Below are 17,432 nucleotides of genomic sequence, written 5' to 3'. Positions count from 1 at the left end.
AACTTGGTTGGCAGACATCCACAGGTGGCCTGCCCATTTCTGAAGAGAAAAGAGAGGAGGAGAAATGGATGGGGAGCAGGAAAAGGGGGAGTGGGGGAGGGACTTAAAGGAGAGGAGGGAGGGGAAATTTTGTTTGGGATGTAAAACCAAAAATAACTACCTACCTACCTACCTACCTACCTACCTACCTACTTACCTAACTAAATAAATAAAAACAAATTCATGCCAAAAGAAAGGAGAATATTGATGGTTATCATATTTAAATTTGAGACTTTAAAAGAATGTCCCTCAAGGGACATTGCTACTTATTCTAACTTTATAATGTGTTTGCAGTTGTACACGGATAGGTAAATCATGTTAGGCATAATTTTTAGCTAGTCTAATATATAATGTGTTTGCCTTGTACTTGGAATAGTTATATCATGTTTAGGCATTATTATGACTTGGTTACTGTTTTATATTTGGAAATTAATCATGACATAAAAAGATATAATTTTGTGTCAAGTTGACATGGGGTGCAGTTGTGATGACTATTTTTGTTTGTAAAGTTGTTTACATCTGGAATTAACTAAAACCTAAAATGGAGGGGCACATCTGTGAAGAATTTTTGCTTAATTTGAAGAAGGAAGATCCACATGTAATCCAGATCTTTGTAGTACAAAGACATTCCTTTAATCTGGATATTGATGGGGAAAGACACACCTTTAATTCAGATGTTTTGAGGTGAAAAACCCCACCTTTAAACTCAGCCATGCCTTGTGCTGGAAGCCTATATAAAGAAATCAAGAAGGAGCTTTTGCTGTTTAGCTGCTTGCTCTCACCTTGATAGCAAATCTTTCCTTCACTGGCATTGGAGCCAGTTTCTTTGGGATTCCAGACTATATTACAGATGGGCTGAGACATCCAGCCTAGTGGACTGAGAAACTACTGGATTCTTGGACTTTGCCATCATAGCCAGCCAATGCTGAATTAGCTGTACCCTAGCCTCTAAGTCATTCAAAAAATACCCTTCAATACCCTTTCTGTATATATAGAAATTCATTCTATAAGTTCTGTTACCCCATAGAACCCTGACCAATAAACCAGACATGTATAGAAGAACGTTTAGAGTAGTTTGAGCCTCAGAACAGCCTTACTCAGTTACAAATTCTAGATGGTCACATTCCCTTAACCTGTTTTTCTTAGGTGATGCTTTGATGCTGGCCTACTTGGTTTCTATAGCTTCTGGGCAAGAAAGTAAAATAACAAAAGACTGAAATTTCTCAAATGGAACACAGTAATACAATTACATGAGTAATTACATGAGGTAGAGAGGTTCTAGCTTAAGTGAGGAATGAAAAACCAAATGCCTCTGTGGGAATTGGATGTACATGGTGGCAAAACACCCATAAGTATAAAGAAAAGCATCACAAAATATTCCAACATGTCTTGCAAGAAATTATCTCTGCTGTTCAGTTATCACTCATGTTATAGTTCAAGAAATCCAGAGGCAGATTGAGTTTCATTTCCTGATTTCTTTTATACACCTTTAATAAATGTTCTTATTTACTGAGAGGCCTGGAGCAGTATACTTGTGTTTCCCTTTAATTTGATCTACATGATGATTTCATGAACCTGTGTGTCACTGGTAGGTAAATATATGATCTCAAGGATACAATATGTCTAGTTTTTCTATTATATAGTGGGCATCCATGGAGTAGGTTATGCCATCCACATCCAAGGTGCCATCCCCCTGTGTAGCCCTGAGACCCATTGCTGGGAAATCATTGTACAGCCCGAGCTGCCTAGAAATTGCTGAGATACACCCATGCCTGTGAGTTCTAGATTTACAGGAGTGTAACACCTCACCTGACTAAAGAAGAGTCTTAAGAATGAAAAGTTGGAAATTGTTTTTTTATTCATAAAAATATATTCATTTTAATAAATGGGGGCTTTAAAAATAGCAGTCATTATATACAGTGTATAGCCATAGCAAACTATTAAAACAAGAATAAAAGAAATAATAAAAATTAACAAAACCTTAAACCAAAATGAAGAAAACCAAAAAACCAAAGCAGAAATATCCCAAGATATAAACCAAAAACAAACAAACAAATAAAACCAAAATTAAGCAAATTTCAGAGCTTCTTTTGGAATTTTATTATGGAAGAGCAAATGAGGTGAGTGTAAGGATTCTGCATATGCACAGCTGGGGGTCTTGTCTGTTGCCTTATTATGCCATCAGTGAGTGACTGTGTCCCAGCCTAAAAGCCGGATGTGCAACCACACACTCTGTCTGCGTCTCTCTCTGAGCCCCTCTATCTGTTTCCTCTCTGCCAGGCCTTCTCTCTCTCTCTCTCTCTCTCTCTCTCTCTCTCTCTCTCCCTCCCTCCTTCTCCTAATAAAGCTCTAAAAGGTACCACTGGGTTCTGTCGTGACTGTGACCTTTGGCCAGCCACCAGTGCTGACACCCTTTCATTGGTGCTGTACTCTATACCGAGGGCTTGCGACCCTGCTCACCACTCGTGTGACCTCCACTACCACCTCCTTCCAGTGAGACCACGTGTGCATCCCCTGCCCTTGAGCCTCCACTTCTGCCACAGCTTCCAGCCGCTGGACCCACACACCACTCCCGCTGCTACTGCCATGTTTCTGCACCATACGTGAGTCCTCCGCTGCTGTCACATCTCGTGGCTGCAGCCTTTGTGACCAACCCCCTGGGAGTGGTCCTCAGGCTGTGCTGGCAATGACACATTTTCACTCCTGACTGAGGAGGTCAATATTGTTTTGGTCCACTGGGTGGTCCACATGTGGCATACGCCCCAGCCCTTAGCTCTCCCTTGATGAAGTGGGGGCTAACTTGAGCTGATTCATAGATCTTTCTCCTTGCCTCAGGGATGCCTGGGATTGGAGTCTGATACCAGTTTGCTATTTTAATTTTTTATTTTTCTTTCGGCTGTAGTCATGGGACAAAGGAGACAAAGGGGCGGATACCAGTAAATCTGGCCACATAACAGCTTTGCGGGAACTTCTGCCAGTGAATGGGCAAATAAAAAAAGTTACTGTTGTGCCCAGATCGTGACCCCCAGAGAGACCACCAAAGACGAGCATGTTGGAATGCAAAAGCAAGGTTTAATTTTGGATATACAAGCCTAGGCAGGGACTTCGTCCAGTACATCCTGAAAGACCCTAACCCTTCAGGCTTACACCCCCCAAGCCCCAGGAGAATAAGGAACTAAAAAGAAAACTAGTTCCAAGGGCAACCTGACTCAGCCGTTATTCAACCACCGCTTCCACAGTGTAACAATGTAAAGAGATTTCTGTTAAGAGATGTGCTCAACTGTGACTGGGATAGTTGCAGGTGTTCCAGGAAGAACCACTGTGACCTTTGTGTAAACTCCACTCCTGCCCTGATACCCCCCTTGAGGTTTGGGGAAGAATGTACATGCAAACGTGACTGTACCCACTCTGTGATCAGACCATGATCTTGTGAAACGAAATTGTATGGGAATTGTAATCTTATGGCTTCTGTGGGTTTTTCCTTTAAAAGTACACATGTGATTGCAATAGGTGCGACTCTTGCTCTTTGGAGCTGAGTTAGCCTGACTGTACAGCTGCTTCTTCAATAAACACCTTGTGCTGTTGCATCAACTAGACCAGAGTTTGGGTTCTTGGGGTGCCCACTCGAGACCCTAAACTTTGGGGTCTAACATTGGAGGTTCCACCGAGATTTTTGGGGTGCCCCAGACCCCCACTCTGCCAGTTGGAAGTAAAAATGAGCTTGATCTATGTTTTATGTTATTGTGTCCTTGTCCTTTGTCTGGTTGATTTGACATTCATATTCGGTGCCTGCAGAAGTGTGCAGGCCTTGTGTTTGGGACTTGCATAGGGAGCAGACGTGCTCAAATGTCCCTGGGTCCCCATTCTGGCCTCCATAATGATCTGAAAAAAGGAGATGAGTCTCTCCTTCCCTGGGGGAGCGAGGCTGTTCGCGGCCACTCCCATTTGAATTTGTGCTTTCAGTTTAAACTTTCAGTTTTGTAGCCAAATCAAGCACTGCGCAGACTGTGTCTGTCCATTTTATGTTCTATCTGTCTTTGTCTGTCTCTACTTCTTAATTCCTTCTCTATGGGGCAACAACTAACTACCCCCCCCAAGCCTGACTTTAGATAACTGGAGGGATGTCCTCGCCCAGGCTCACAACGCCTCTCTAGACGTCAAGAAAAAAAAAATGGATCACCTTCTGTTCCTCAGAATGGCCAGCCTTTGGGGTCGGCTGGCTGGGGGATGGGACATTTAACGCTGACATCATTTCACAGGTGAAGGCTTGAATCTTTGACCAAGGACCTCACGGGCACCTAGATCAAGTGCCTTATATTTCAGTCTGGGAGAGTTTAGCCAGCTCTTTGGAGCTGAGTTAGCCTGACTGTACAGCTGCTTCTTCAATAAACACCTTGTGCTGTTGCATCAACTAGACCAGAGTTTGGGTTCTTGGGGTGCCCACTACCTGCCTGGGTGAAGCTGTTCCTCACTGCTTCACCTGCCCCATCAATGCTGGGGCCCCAAACCCCACCTCTTCCTTCTCAAACTCCCCTTACTCCCCTTGTCCCTTCAGCCCCAGCTGCCCTCTGACCATTTCCCACTTCCTCCCTTTACCCTCTTAAGGAAATCCAGCATGAAGAATCTAAAAAAAGTAGAAACCCCCGGTTCTCTGGAAGGACCAGGGAGACTAATGATAAAATCACACACCCCCACCCCCCTTATGCCGATCCACCCACCGGCACAGGGAAGAAAATCCTCCAAACCAGCTTTGGAGGTGAACTCTCCCTGCTGAGACCACTCTCTCTGCTGGGATCCCTCCCTTCCCCCAAGCTGCCGCCTCGGCTGCCGATGCGATAGGGCAGGGGAGGGAAGAGACACTGGGGTGTCACAGGTTTTTCCCCTCCGCTCAGGGGGCGGCCACTAACTGAACTCCCCCATTGCTTCCTTGCTCCCTCTCTGACCAGAGCACAGGCAGCAGGCAATAGAAAGCTTTGCAATGGGTCCTGCAGGCAGTGGCTGCACAGCTGCTGCTTTGGGGACCCAGGGCACCGCTGAGAGGGCTAGGCAGCCTGTGGGCAATGGGACAGAGCTGGCAGGAGCCAGCTGGAGCATCAAGGAGCTCAAAATGTGTGGGATGGTGGAGAACTAACTGCCCTTCCAGGGTCACAGCTGAGGAATGGCCTACAGGTCTGTGAGCCCAGCCAGGGCATGGAGTCACTTTTAGTCTGCCGCTCTCGTGTACTTAAAAATCTGAGATTAACAGCAATCTTTTGTCCCCATGGTGCATGCCTTCCCATCTTCTTCATCTCCCATGCTGTTTGGTGGGGCTCCCAAGACCTGACCTGGGGGTAAAACCTGATCAGGGTCTGGCTCCGAGAATGGAATGTCACTCTCTATATGAGGCTAACCAACAGTTTCTTGTCTATGGTACAGTGCTGGTGTAAATTTAGATTTATTCTTGTTATGATATATGCATGTATTTCTGTTTTTGTTTAAAATATTGTAACTTCACAATATATTCTAGATTACTGAGGGGAATCACAAGAAAGACTTTGATATAAAAGATTGTAAAAGGTCAGTAAACTGTTTATTATGGTTTCTTATACCTGCAAATACTGAATTTAAAAGTTAATTCTGGTTGGTTTTCACCTTAAAAATGGCTAATGATTCTGCAAACTGCTTATGTATGTATATAGACAGGTAAGTGACTTAGAAATGTAAGCAAGCTTTAACTGTATGTATGCATGTATATAACTTAGATCCAACTAAATGTATATGTACAAGTAATTATTATTTTAAAAAATATATATGTGACACCTAAGTACTTATGTCTTTACCAAATGTTCAACAAGTTTCTAAAAATTTAAATAAATAACAACATATATTTAATAAATAAGATATTTGATAAATATTAAAGCTACACATCAATGCTTTTACACAGGAATATACCTTGCTCTGGCAGCTAAACTTTGTAATTTAATATTTACCCATGTAAAATGATAATGATTTTAAAGACATAAAAGGATCATAGGAAACAGTTGAGGTTTGCAAATATATGGCAGAACTAGAGTTCCAAAAAGAGTCTGGTTGCAGTGGTGGACCTTAACAGTTTTAAAGTTGCCAGTGTCAGGTGATGATCACCGGAAGCACCAGCCATAATAAAATAAAGCAGGCAGGCTATGTATGTGCTGCCAAAGGTAGAGTCAAAAAATCATCCAAGCCTCTAAATAAAAGAACCAAAAAGATTATAAATTAAATCCCAGATATTAAACTTTGGGATTGTTTGTACTCTGGAGCTTGGTTTTACTTTATACAGATTATAATGATGCCATGTTTTCTCCCCCTTAAAGTAAAAAAAGGTACTTTATTGTTGTTACAAAAGACATTTGAAAGATCTTAATTGTAGGGAAAAGGGGCTGGCTAGAGAAACCCATCCTGACCCTGGAGCCCAGAATTAGGGAAGGATGGCTCAGATAAATCCAATGAGAGAAACACAGTTAAGCTCAGATCAGAGTCATCTCTGCCCCTGTCCAACTGACTTGTGAAAACAACCAATCACAGAGCAGGACAGTAGAATCCTGGCCTTAGGGCCCTGGACCAGGGAAAGAAACACAGCCTGTGTTTGAGACCTGAGCCAGAGAAATGAACACTTTATTCCCAAACCCAGAACCCAGGAAATATGCCCTGACTCTGAGACTAGTACCAAAATAACACTCTTGGCCCCTAGAATCAGAGTCAGTGAAAGAAATGTGCCCTGGCCTTATAGGTAGTGTCAAAAAGCCAAGAAAGGCCAGTGAAAGAAACACAGTTTGGCCCTGAAATCAGGGCCATCTCTACCCCTTGCTCACAAAACTGGCCAATCCCTGGGCAGAAAATAAACCAATCACAGTTGACTCCGCCCCCTAGACATCCTATATAAACTTCCCTGCCCGGTCAGTTGTGAGCTATTCTCTCCACCCTGGTAGAGGCAGTTACTCTCCTGGACTCCTCCTTCCCAAATAAACCTCTTTCTCAAAAGAGTATTGAGTGAAGACCTTCATTGACTGCTGAACAGAAGAGCCTTGCTGGGACATCCCATAGTGGACTGAGCAAGGGGGAACTGAACAGAAGAACCTTGTTGTGATGTCCCATAGTGGACTGAGCAAGGGGGAGCTGAACAGAACCTTGCTGTGACATCCCATAGTGGACTGAGCAAGGGGGAGCTGAACAGAAGAACATTGCTGGGACGTCCCATAGTGGACTGAGTGAGAAAGAGCTGGTAACACTGAGCCAGAGATTGTGGCTCTCTAGGAAAGGAGCAGGATTGCTGTGTCCTGCGGGGAAACCATCCCCCATCATACCATCATACCAGGTATATCCTGACCTTCCCCAAGAGTCAGGATCCCCTTCCTTGCTGAAGCATTTCCAAGCCTGACTCTCCTGAGAAGTCAGAAAACCTTCCTTTCTAAGGTTGGGCTGTTTCTTTACAGTCTCAGCCATCAGAGCTGTGCTAAACAGCTCCAGGTGTCCGGGACACCTTCAAGGCAGAGCTCTTGTCCTAAGCAGCTCTGAGGTGTCCGGGATACTTCACCCTCTAGGGCTGAACTGTCTCCAGTTCAGCCATCACAGCTGTGCTGAACAGCTTCAGGTGTCCGGGACACCTTTAGGGCAGAGCTCTTGTCCTAAGTAGCTCTGAGGTGTCTGGGATACCTCACCCTCTAGGGCTGAACTGTCTCCTCACAGTTTCAGTCATCAATTTACTTACATTTGGTGCCAAAAACCGGGACACCAAACCCAGAGCTTTTGCAGTTCACTAACATTAATCCTTTAAGAACAGTTTTTATAGTTAAAAACCAATGACTTTTAACCAGTTTTTATAGTTAAAAATGTTTCTTCTTACCCAAGGTACATTCAGGCTTAAGAATGTTATCTAGCCTCTTTGTATTTGCTAAGTTTGTTAAACTTAAGTTATTTAGATAAGCTGATACATACATACATACATATATATATATATATATATATATATATATATATATATATTGATATTTTGTTTTGGTTTCTTTACTAAACCTGTATTTGATGCTAGAAGAGCTTCAACTCAAAAGCATTGTTTTTAATAGTCAGTCATGAGTAATCAAGTTTCTTTTTAATTGTAGTCAGGATAAATAAGTACTGATATAATATTACAGAGACAAGTTTACTCATTTACTCAGTCCCTTGCATATGTTTTCAGGATTAAGCTTAAAACAAGTAATTAGATACAAAGTTTGTCTATTCAGATATTTAGACGGCCCTCATACTTCAGAGATCTACAAAATATGGCATTTAAATGTTGATCTAAAAGCTTATTATATCAGACAGGCTTCCAGATCCTAACAATGACCCAAGGTTTCCAAAGAAGATTATGTACGAGGCACCAAAATGTCTCTGCCTGGATTATGACAACGCTGACCACAGGGCAAGATGCCCCAATGCAAGGCCTGCTGCCAGGACCCAGCCCAGACTGTGGACAAACAGTAGGACACTGGAATTGATTGCACCCTTTTGCCTAGTCAAGGTCAGTCTTCCATGTCCCTATTCCACAGGAAAAATACTCTCCCTTATGTATGTATATAGACAGGTATGTGACTTAGAAATGTAAGCAAGCTTTAACTATATGTATGTATGTATATAACTTAGATCCAACTAAATGTACACATACATTTAGTTGGATCTAAGTACACATTAGGCCTGATGGCGGAAGAAGATTGATGTTGCTCTGACTGGTGCCTCCAATGCTATTGAGACCTAGGTCGGGATTGGTCCCTTATAGGATTGGTCTGCTTCTTGGTCTGCACTCAGATATAATTTATCCTTCTCAGATCTCTGACAGTACTGATGGCTAGGCTAGTCTAACTTTGTCAGCGTAGCAGCATCAGACAACCAGATCCTTCTGCAAGGCCATAGCTAGCTTGTTAGCTCACTTTTTTAAAAAAAATGTTCTAAGATATAAAAATTTAAATAAGTCATAAAAGTTCAGATATAAGTCTAAAATAAAATATGTTTCAGATTACTCTCCTGTTCTGTGGTTCAGATTTAACATTTAGGAATCCTGATGAGCTGGTAAAACAATGACTACTTACTGTTCAGTCACAAGCTCAACATTTTAGATTTGTTTTAGATGTCATCTAAATATGTCTAAATGTAAACCTAAAAATGCTTCTCACCAGGCCAAAAATCTCTGTCCAATTTATACCTGGCTTTCTGGACAGAAGAAAAATGCCCAAATCTGTAGTTCTTATTGAGACTCAAAGGTATGAGTTCACTTCTGCTGTTTTACAGATACCCATTACCTGCTTTGTCTACAATATGGATTTCAGTACAGATTGGTAATACTAATGTATCTAAAACTTTTATGTCATTTTGTAAGTAGGCCTCAAAGGATCAAAAGAGTCATAAAAAGCTAGACCCACTTCACAGAGGTCAAAAGGACCCCAGATAAGTATTCCTAAAGATGGTATTTTTCCTCTCTCCTGGTCTTGGGACTACTGCTTTTCCCATTACTAAGGGTATGGACCTAAGGGTTATAAATAAGTTCATAAATTTTAACTTCTATTTCTAGTTTAAATTTGTCTCAACAGATTTCTACTTGGCTGGCAGACACCTCCAAGTTTCAGTTGCTGACTCCACTGCTCCAGATGACTGTAGGCTCCAGACTTGCTAAAGGCTATTGTGGACCAGCCCAGCTAACATGATTCTTCTCTGTCCCTATGGGGTCAGGCAGCTACATGCTACTAACAAATGCCCCCTTGCCCAGTCTTTGACTAGCTTTTCAGCCTTTGGGGGGGGGCTGACAATGGCGCCCCAATGCCAGCTCGAAGCAGTTCCAGAAGAGAATACGTCGTCTCATATTCCCTGTTCAGAAAAGGCTGAAATGCTGGGTCAAAATAAAACTCCCTGGCATAGAGACAAGATGGCTAACTATGCATGGACTATGCATGGCCATTACAGGCCATGAGTTACTAAAATAGGCCACAAGTTACTAAATTCCAGAAAATATAATACCATAATTTTAAGATTAAAATTTGCCAAAAAGAAAATGGGAGAATGAAAGACCCTAACCCTTCAGGCTTATACCCCCAAGCCCCAGGAGAATAAGGAACTAAAAAGAAAACTAGTTCCAAGGGCAACCTGACTCAGCCATTATTCAACCACCCCTGCCACAGTGTAACAATGTAAAGAGATTTCTGTTAAGAGATGTGCTCAACTGTGACTGGGATAGTTGCCGGTGTTCCAGGAAGGACCACTGTGACCTTTGTGTAAACTCCACTCCCGCCCTGATACCCCCCTTGAGGTTTGGGGAAGAATGTACATGCAAACGTGACTGTACCCACTCTGTGATCAGACCATGATCTTGTGAAACGAAATTGTATGGGAATTGTAATCTTATGGCTTCTGGGGGTTTTTCCTTTAAAAGTACACATGTGATTGTAATAGGTGCGACTCTTGCTCTTTGGAGCTGAGTTAGCCTGACTGTACAGCTGCTTCTTCAATAAACACCTTGTGCTGTTGCATCAACTGGACCAGAATCTGGGTTCTTGGGGCACCCACTCGAGACCCTAAACTTTGGGGTCTAACACATCTAATGCAGTGGAGGCTGGAGGAAGTGCCCACCTGTCTGCAAGCTCAGTTTTTAAAGGGAAAAATCACAAGGTTACATCATTTAGGGGTGCTACTACAGGTACAATTCTGATTGGCTCGCTTCTAGGGGCTTTCTAGAAATCATGGCTTAATCTTACTTCTAAGGGGGTGGTTGCCCGCCACCATTGCTCATTGGCTACCCTCAGGTGGGGGCATTTTTATGGTCAGTTACCCTGGAAACCAGGGTTGGAACATTCTATAGTCCGGCAGTCATTATCTTGTGACTGTGTACTTTTACACTTCCTGGTTTCTGGAATCTGGACTGACTTGTTTCAGTAACTATTGGCCTATTCCTAGAAGGAGAAATCTTAGGCCTTAGTTTTTGGGTGAAAGCATTTTGGTCTTATTTCTAGGATATCTCATTTTGGTCTCACATTATCTTATCCCCAAGCTTTCCACTAAAGCTCTGAACCCTTCTCCCTCCCCATTTCTGATGTTTTCTTTTTCTCTGCCACATGCAACCATTTCTGTCTGTCTGACTTCCACCTTCTGCTCTCTGGCAGTGGGAGGGCTCTCTACTATTTTGTGAGTGGACTCTCTACTGTTGTGTGGGCGGGCTCACTTTGCCTCACCTTAACTCCTGAATGAGTGGGCGGGCTCTGTACTGTTATGTGGGCCACTTCTGCTGACTCTCACGTTAACTCACCTTAATTCCTTCCACTCATTCTCAAGCTGCTGTGAGAGGCACAGATAGATCTGGAAGTGGGCTAAGATTCATACAAATAAGTTTACAGTAATCAAGATGACTCATAATCCAGAGATCAGTTTATAGTCTGCCTCCTGGCAGATCTTCCAAAAAGCTGTTCTTAAGCCAGCAATCATCAAGGAAAAAAAAATTCAAGACACAAAGTAAAACCCGTCTCTTGTTCTCCAGACCTCCCTGACTAAAACTTAAGCATCTTGGAGAGCAAGGCTCCTGACCCTACAGGCAAAAATGTCATCTGTGACATTCAAGGTGTGCCAGGGAAGAGATAAAAAGCCCCAAAACACAATTGCCAAGTGCTGGCACTCACTGACTCCCGAAATGCTGTTGGATCCCTGTTCAAAGTGTGGAAAAGGCCATGGGCTAGCAAGTGCCCTGCCAGACCATCAATAGCCTTGTTGAAAGTGCTGCCTAGAAAAATAACCAGTCAGCTTACTGCCCCCAGGCACCAAGACGCATGGGAACATCAAGCTAAGACCTCCAGCAGACCTAGGCTTGCTTACAGGCATGCAGGGAAACCAGAATGCAGTAGGGAAGCAATCCATTTCTTTCCTTCTGGACACTAGAGCCACTGACCCAATCCTGGGAGTTTGGAGATGTCACTTCTCCTCATTTCCCTATTGTGGGGGTAGGGAGGACAGCCTTACCCACCTCACCAGATTTAATTGCACTTTCAGGGTTACTTAATGGGCAAAGGTTTCCAGCTAAGATAGGAGCTTCCATATGCCTCACTCCAGACCTACCCGCCTGTGTTTCTCATGTGCACACAGACAGGGCCCAGATCTTTGCCTTGTCCCTAATTAAAAAAATATAAGTTCTCATGCACCACAAACTTTTCTCTTCCCAGTTCCCTGTTCTAACTCTCTTTTCAGCTAGTGGTACAGGATCACTACAGAACTGAAGTCCAGAGATCATCAAGTAAGAAACTGTAACAGCGAAAAGGTATTTACACCCCCAGACCCAAAAGCGTCTGGGCTCTATAAAAACAGGCTTTAATCTGGGCTCTACAAAAACAGACTTTAATATAAACATCTATTATTGTGAAATGCTTTTAACAACCTGTCTCCTGGATGTCAAACTAGTAAAGGAAACAGGTGCCTTAAAATAATCTCTCTCTAATAAATCTTAACATGTTCCAATCTCTCTGTCTCTCCCATTAACACTAGCCAATATAGGTAGAGTACTAAACACCACATATGGTCACTTATCTTCTCATGGCTGCTTCTTAACATGTTCAAAACTTTTCCCAAGCTCCAGAAACCAGCTTAAATCCATCTGGACAGATCAGACCTACTTCAGGCTTTTCTTGTCTCACCAGCATCCTGTCAGATACAAAAGCAGCCAGAGTGCCAAGCCAAGAAAGATGCACAGCTCCAGGATGGACAGCCCATCATCCAACAACACCTGTCTACTTCAGAAGACCCTCCCTTCCCTATTATACCCAAGAGCCAACCAATGCCCTCTAAGTCAGCTGGAAGCAGTTTTGCCTGGGAGAAATGACACCCCTATTTCTATTTACTTGCTTTTTTTATAATAAGCAAAAGTCTGGAATGTAAGGATTCTATATATGCACAGCTTGGGTCTTGTCTGGTGCCTTATTATGCCATTAGCAGGCGACTACATCCCAGCCTAAAAGCCAGACGTGCACCCCATATTCTCTCTCTGCGTCTCTCTCAGTCTCTCTCTCTCTGTGCCCCTCTATCAGTGTTTCTTCTCTGCCAGGCCCCCCTCTCTCTCCTTCTAATAAAGCTCTAAAAGGTACCACTGGGTTCTTTCGTGACTGTAACCTTTCCATGTGGTAACCAGAGCCAGCCACCAGTGCCAGTACCCTTTCAGTGAGGAACTGGTTTATTCTCTGTAGTGAATTATCTTCAGCAACACTGGCCCATGACATGGCATCAGCTTTAGCACTGCACTAGAGGGAATCTTATGCTATGGGTGTAGTCTATTTGGATGGTAGTGTGACATTAACACATATGCCACATATGGAGTCAGCTTGCCAAAGCCCTTGACAGTAAGCTAACAAAATAATTCTTGCTCACCCACATATCCTCCTCCATGTTATTTTGTCCCTCACTGGGGCCACTTTCTGATGGATGTCAGGGTTCTGAGTAATTCATGTTGTGTTCTCCATATCTCAAACTTATGTTTGATACAATCTTTTCTCTGGAATAGTGAGCCAATAGATGTGGATCAGACTGGAGCTGGATCGCCTGTTGGTAGGTGGATACTTGCCTCACTAGTGAGTTCACAGCTGCAAGAAGGTAGCATTTTATGAGGAGGCCTTGATCCTGGAGTGTAGAATGTTATGCCTTCAAGGTGTCTCTGGCTTCTTCCAGCCTTCTCAGTTCTCTTAAGAGGTGCTGTGAGAAAAAATTAGTAAAAGAAATCAGATTTAGAAACAGTCTTGCTGTGCAACTGGCAAGAAAAGTCAGGGCCTATTAGTCCCTTAACAAAAGTTAAGGAAGAAAACCCACCCCATGAATACCCTGGCTTCTGGGGATGGGGATAAATGGTGGCTCAATTGTCTGGGACATAGTGTTTCTGCTTCAGTAGCTCCATCTGCAGGAGGCTCTCATTCTGGGCTGTGGTCTGTTCCACTTCCTCCTGGAGGTTTTCCAACCTAGAGGAGGAAGGAAGCTGGGACATAGGCCTGGTCATGCCAGCTTTTGAGCCCCCACCAGCTTTACTCAGCTAGACAGTCCAGCATTATCTTTCAGCTGAGCTCATTTCCTAGTTCCTCAAGGGAAAAGGGTCAGAGAGCACCCAGGCAGGATTTTTTTCTCAACTTTTAAAAACTGCTAGAAGATGAACTGGAAAATACACACTGTGCTGGACTAGAAAAAAACAGCATATTTCTCCAACAGTCCAAAGACATTACTTTGGAGAGATGACTGAATAATGCCCTACTAATTTTAAAATTTTTTAAATGCTAATGAAGCAGGAACAAAATTGAGTTATGGAAAGAATTGCTGAATTAAGTCAGCCCATGTATTATAAATATTCTAGCATCAAAATAGTCCAGGGAAAGTGTTAAGTTAGGGCCAAAGTTACACTTACATTTCCACAGGAGACCTTTGTAACAACTAATCCTTCAAACCTGGGGACAGTTTAAGAGTTTGTGTGACAAAGGAGAGATGATACTTCACATGATTCACAAGCCTCTGAATGCTACAAACTTATTTCTTGCCATGCTTTCCATGGTAACAGTGCAGGTAAAAAGGATGGATCATAATTATTGGGCTTATATCCCCAATCCTCCAATTAACATAGCAGTAAGTTGGGGAGATAGAAATATTCCTGTAATGGTTAATGAATCTTCTTGGCTACCTGGTGTTAGTTATTTTGTGGCACTGTGCTCTTACCCTGCAAGGAAATGTCATGAAACACGACAGAATCCGCTAATAAGAGCTTTATTAAGATCAAAGGGACAAAAGGTGCTCAGGCTTGTGGGAGACACATGTGTAGAGAAGAAGAAGGAGCCGGGAATATGGCGCCAGCTTATAAAGGCTGGACGTGCACAGGTCGACATAAGTACTCCATGCATGTGTGTAGATCACATGGCTACACTGCGTGCTTATGTAAACATGCAAAGTCACGGATCCTGGTCACGTGAGACGCCTTGACCCAGAAATGGCTATCTTGACCTGGAACTGGCTAGGTGGAAGTGTCCAGGTCCACCAGGCATGCACAAGCACGCCCAACGTGGGGGCGTGTTGTGAACCCTTCATCCCTGACTCTTTTCTTTTAAAAAAGAAAAAATTGTGGTTGACTAGGTATGGGGGTGATGTTTATCTCAGACTGCTTCCAGCTGAATAGTGGGCGTTGGTTGGCTCTTGGGGGTGGGAATGGGAGGATATCTTGTGAAGTCCTGGGATGATGGTGGGGAGGTCCTGGAATGATGTTCTTCTGTCCCCTTGTTCTTCAGCTGTCCATCCGTGCTGTGGCTGGGAACCTTCCGTGCTGTGGCTGGGAACATTCTGTTTGACAAGATACTGTTGACATAGAAAAGGCTTAGAGAAAAAGAATCATTATTATTTTATTTTGGAGTTGGCATTTATCTGAGGTAGATCTGGCCTGCCCAGATGGAGACATGTGACATTTATCTGAGGTAGATCTGGCCTTAGTACTCTGCTTAATTTTTATCTGAGACAAGCCTTATTAGAGATAGTTTATTTAAGGCACCTGTTTCCCTTATTAGGTTAGCATTTAGGAAACGCAGGTGATCAGTTGCTGAGTATTGAACAATGATAGATTGTTGTATTATATTTTTCCTTACCACCTGGATATTTTTGATGGTCCTTTTTGCCTCCAGCTCTGTGTGGCCCTGGTTGGGAAAGGAAGGGGGTGATACCTTATTCCTCTGGAATTGATGACAAGGCAGTGGATCCTGGTGTCCTCTGGAGCTTGAGAGTGAGAGGCCCTGTTTGTTTCACTGTATATGAAGAGAGATTTTTCTGGGATGGAGGTGAGATAAAAGGTTCTAGATGTGACAGGTGGACCCAGTGAGGAAAACCCTCAAGTTTAACAGCTGTAGGAGTTACAAGAATTACCTTGAAGGGTCCCTGCCACTTAGGGAAAAGGGGTGAAGGGCACTGGCCTGGAGGGAAGAGAAGAATCTGATCCCCAATGTGTATTGGAGGTGGACAATTATTGTCACATGGCTGAGGTAATGAACAGTCTGCATAGCTCCATAGAATAGACCTTAGGTGACATAAAAGGGGAGTTAACAGGCTATCTGGAACAGTTGGAGGGTTGGATAAAAGACCTGGTGTTAGAACTGGCCTTCCATACATTAGTTCAAATGGAGAGATTGAAAGAGGCTTTTTAGGAAGAGCCCTGAGCCTGAGAAGAGCTAGAGGCAATAATCTTACCCAGTCGAGATGAAGTTCCTGTGACATCTTAGTAAGAATAGTTTTTAAAGACCGGTTGGTACGCTCCACCTTTCCTGAGGATTGAGGATGGGATATGAAAATGCCAAGAAATGTTAAGAGCCTTAGCTAGTGTCTGAGAAATCTGAGAAGTGAACTCTGGGCCATTGTCAGACTGAAGAGAAGCAGGAATCCCAAACCAAGGAATAATTTCTCGGAGAAGGAGGTCTGCAACTGTCTGAGCCCACTTATTAGAAACCGGATATGCCTCCATGAGAGGAGAGTCTGGCAAGGGAAAAGAACTGTTAGAGTCAATAGAGTGAGTGGCTGGGAGGAGAAGGAGAGGAGCTGCTGGTGCGTCTGGGATGAGGCGAATGTGTGGAGCGAAAGAAATGGATGCTCCTACCTTAGCTAGAAGATCCCTCCCCGTTAAAGGTATAGGGCATCTTGGCACCACTAAGAATGTGTGAGAGGGATGCCTCTGAAATGCAATTAAGTGGTGGTGTCTGATGAGGTAGATAAGGCTGTCCCTCAACCCCAACAATAGGGAGACAAGCAGGAGAGGTGGGCACCCAAAACTCTCTCAGGACAGAGTAGGTAGCTCTGGTGTCCAAAAGGAACGAGATGGGTGCCCATTTACTTTTATTATTACCCTTGGTTCCCTGTGTGAGATGGGAGTGGCTGGGGCGGAAACCGGGCAGTGTCAGTCCTTGCTGTAGCCCAAGCCTAGAAAGTCAGCTAGAGGGTGGTCTTCGTCTGGCATTCCTATGTCGCTTGGGACATTAGGACAGTCAGCTGACCAGTGACCCTTTTGGCAACACTTTGGACAAGGCTTTGTTGGTGCCCTTCGTGGGCCAGTGGTACAAGCCCGGGCCCAATGGCCTTCTTTCCTGCACTTGAAACAGGGACCAGACGGCTTTCAGGGAGCCGGTTAGATGGTGCTTGCCAGCATCTGGCAGCTCCTTTTCTGGGCTTTTTAATCCCTCCCATGGTACACCTTAAATGCTATCACCAGCACATCTGCATGTAGAGTCAGAGGGCCATTCTCCAAATGTTTAAGTTTATCCCTAATGTCAGGGAAGCTCTGTAAGACAAAGTGGGTCATTAGCACCTGCCTGCCCTCAGGACTCTCCGGGTCTAAGCTAGTGCACTGAAGTAGTGCCTTGGTGAGCTGCTCT

The sequence above is a fragment of the Peromyscus eremicus genome, chromosome 19 (assembly GCF_949786415.1).
Source record: "Peromyscus eremicus chromosome 19, PerEre_H2_v1, whole genome shotgun sequence".
Lineage (NCBI taxonomy): Eukaryota > Metazoa > Chordata > Mammalia > Rodentia > Cricetidae > Peromyscus > Peromyscus eremicus.
This window is presented reverse-complemented; position numbering follows the sequence as displayed.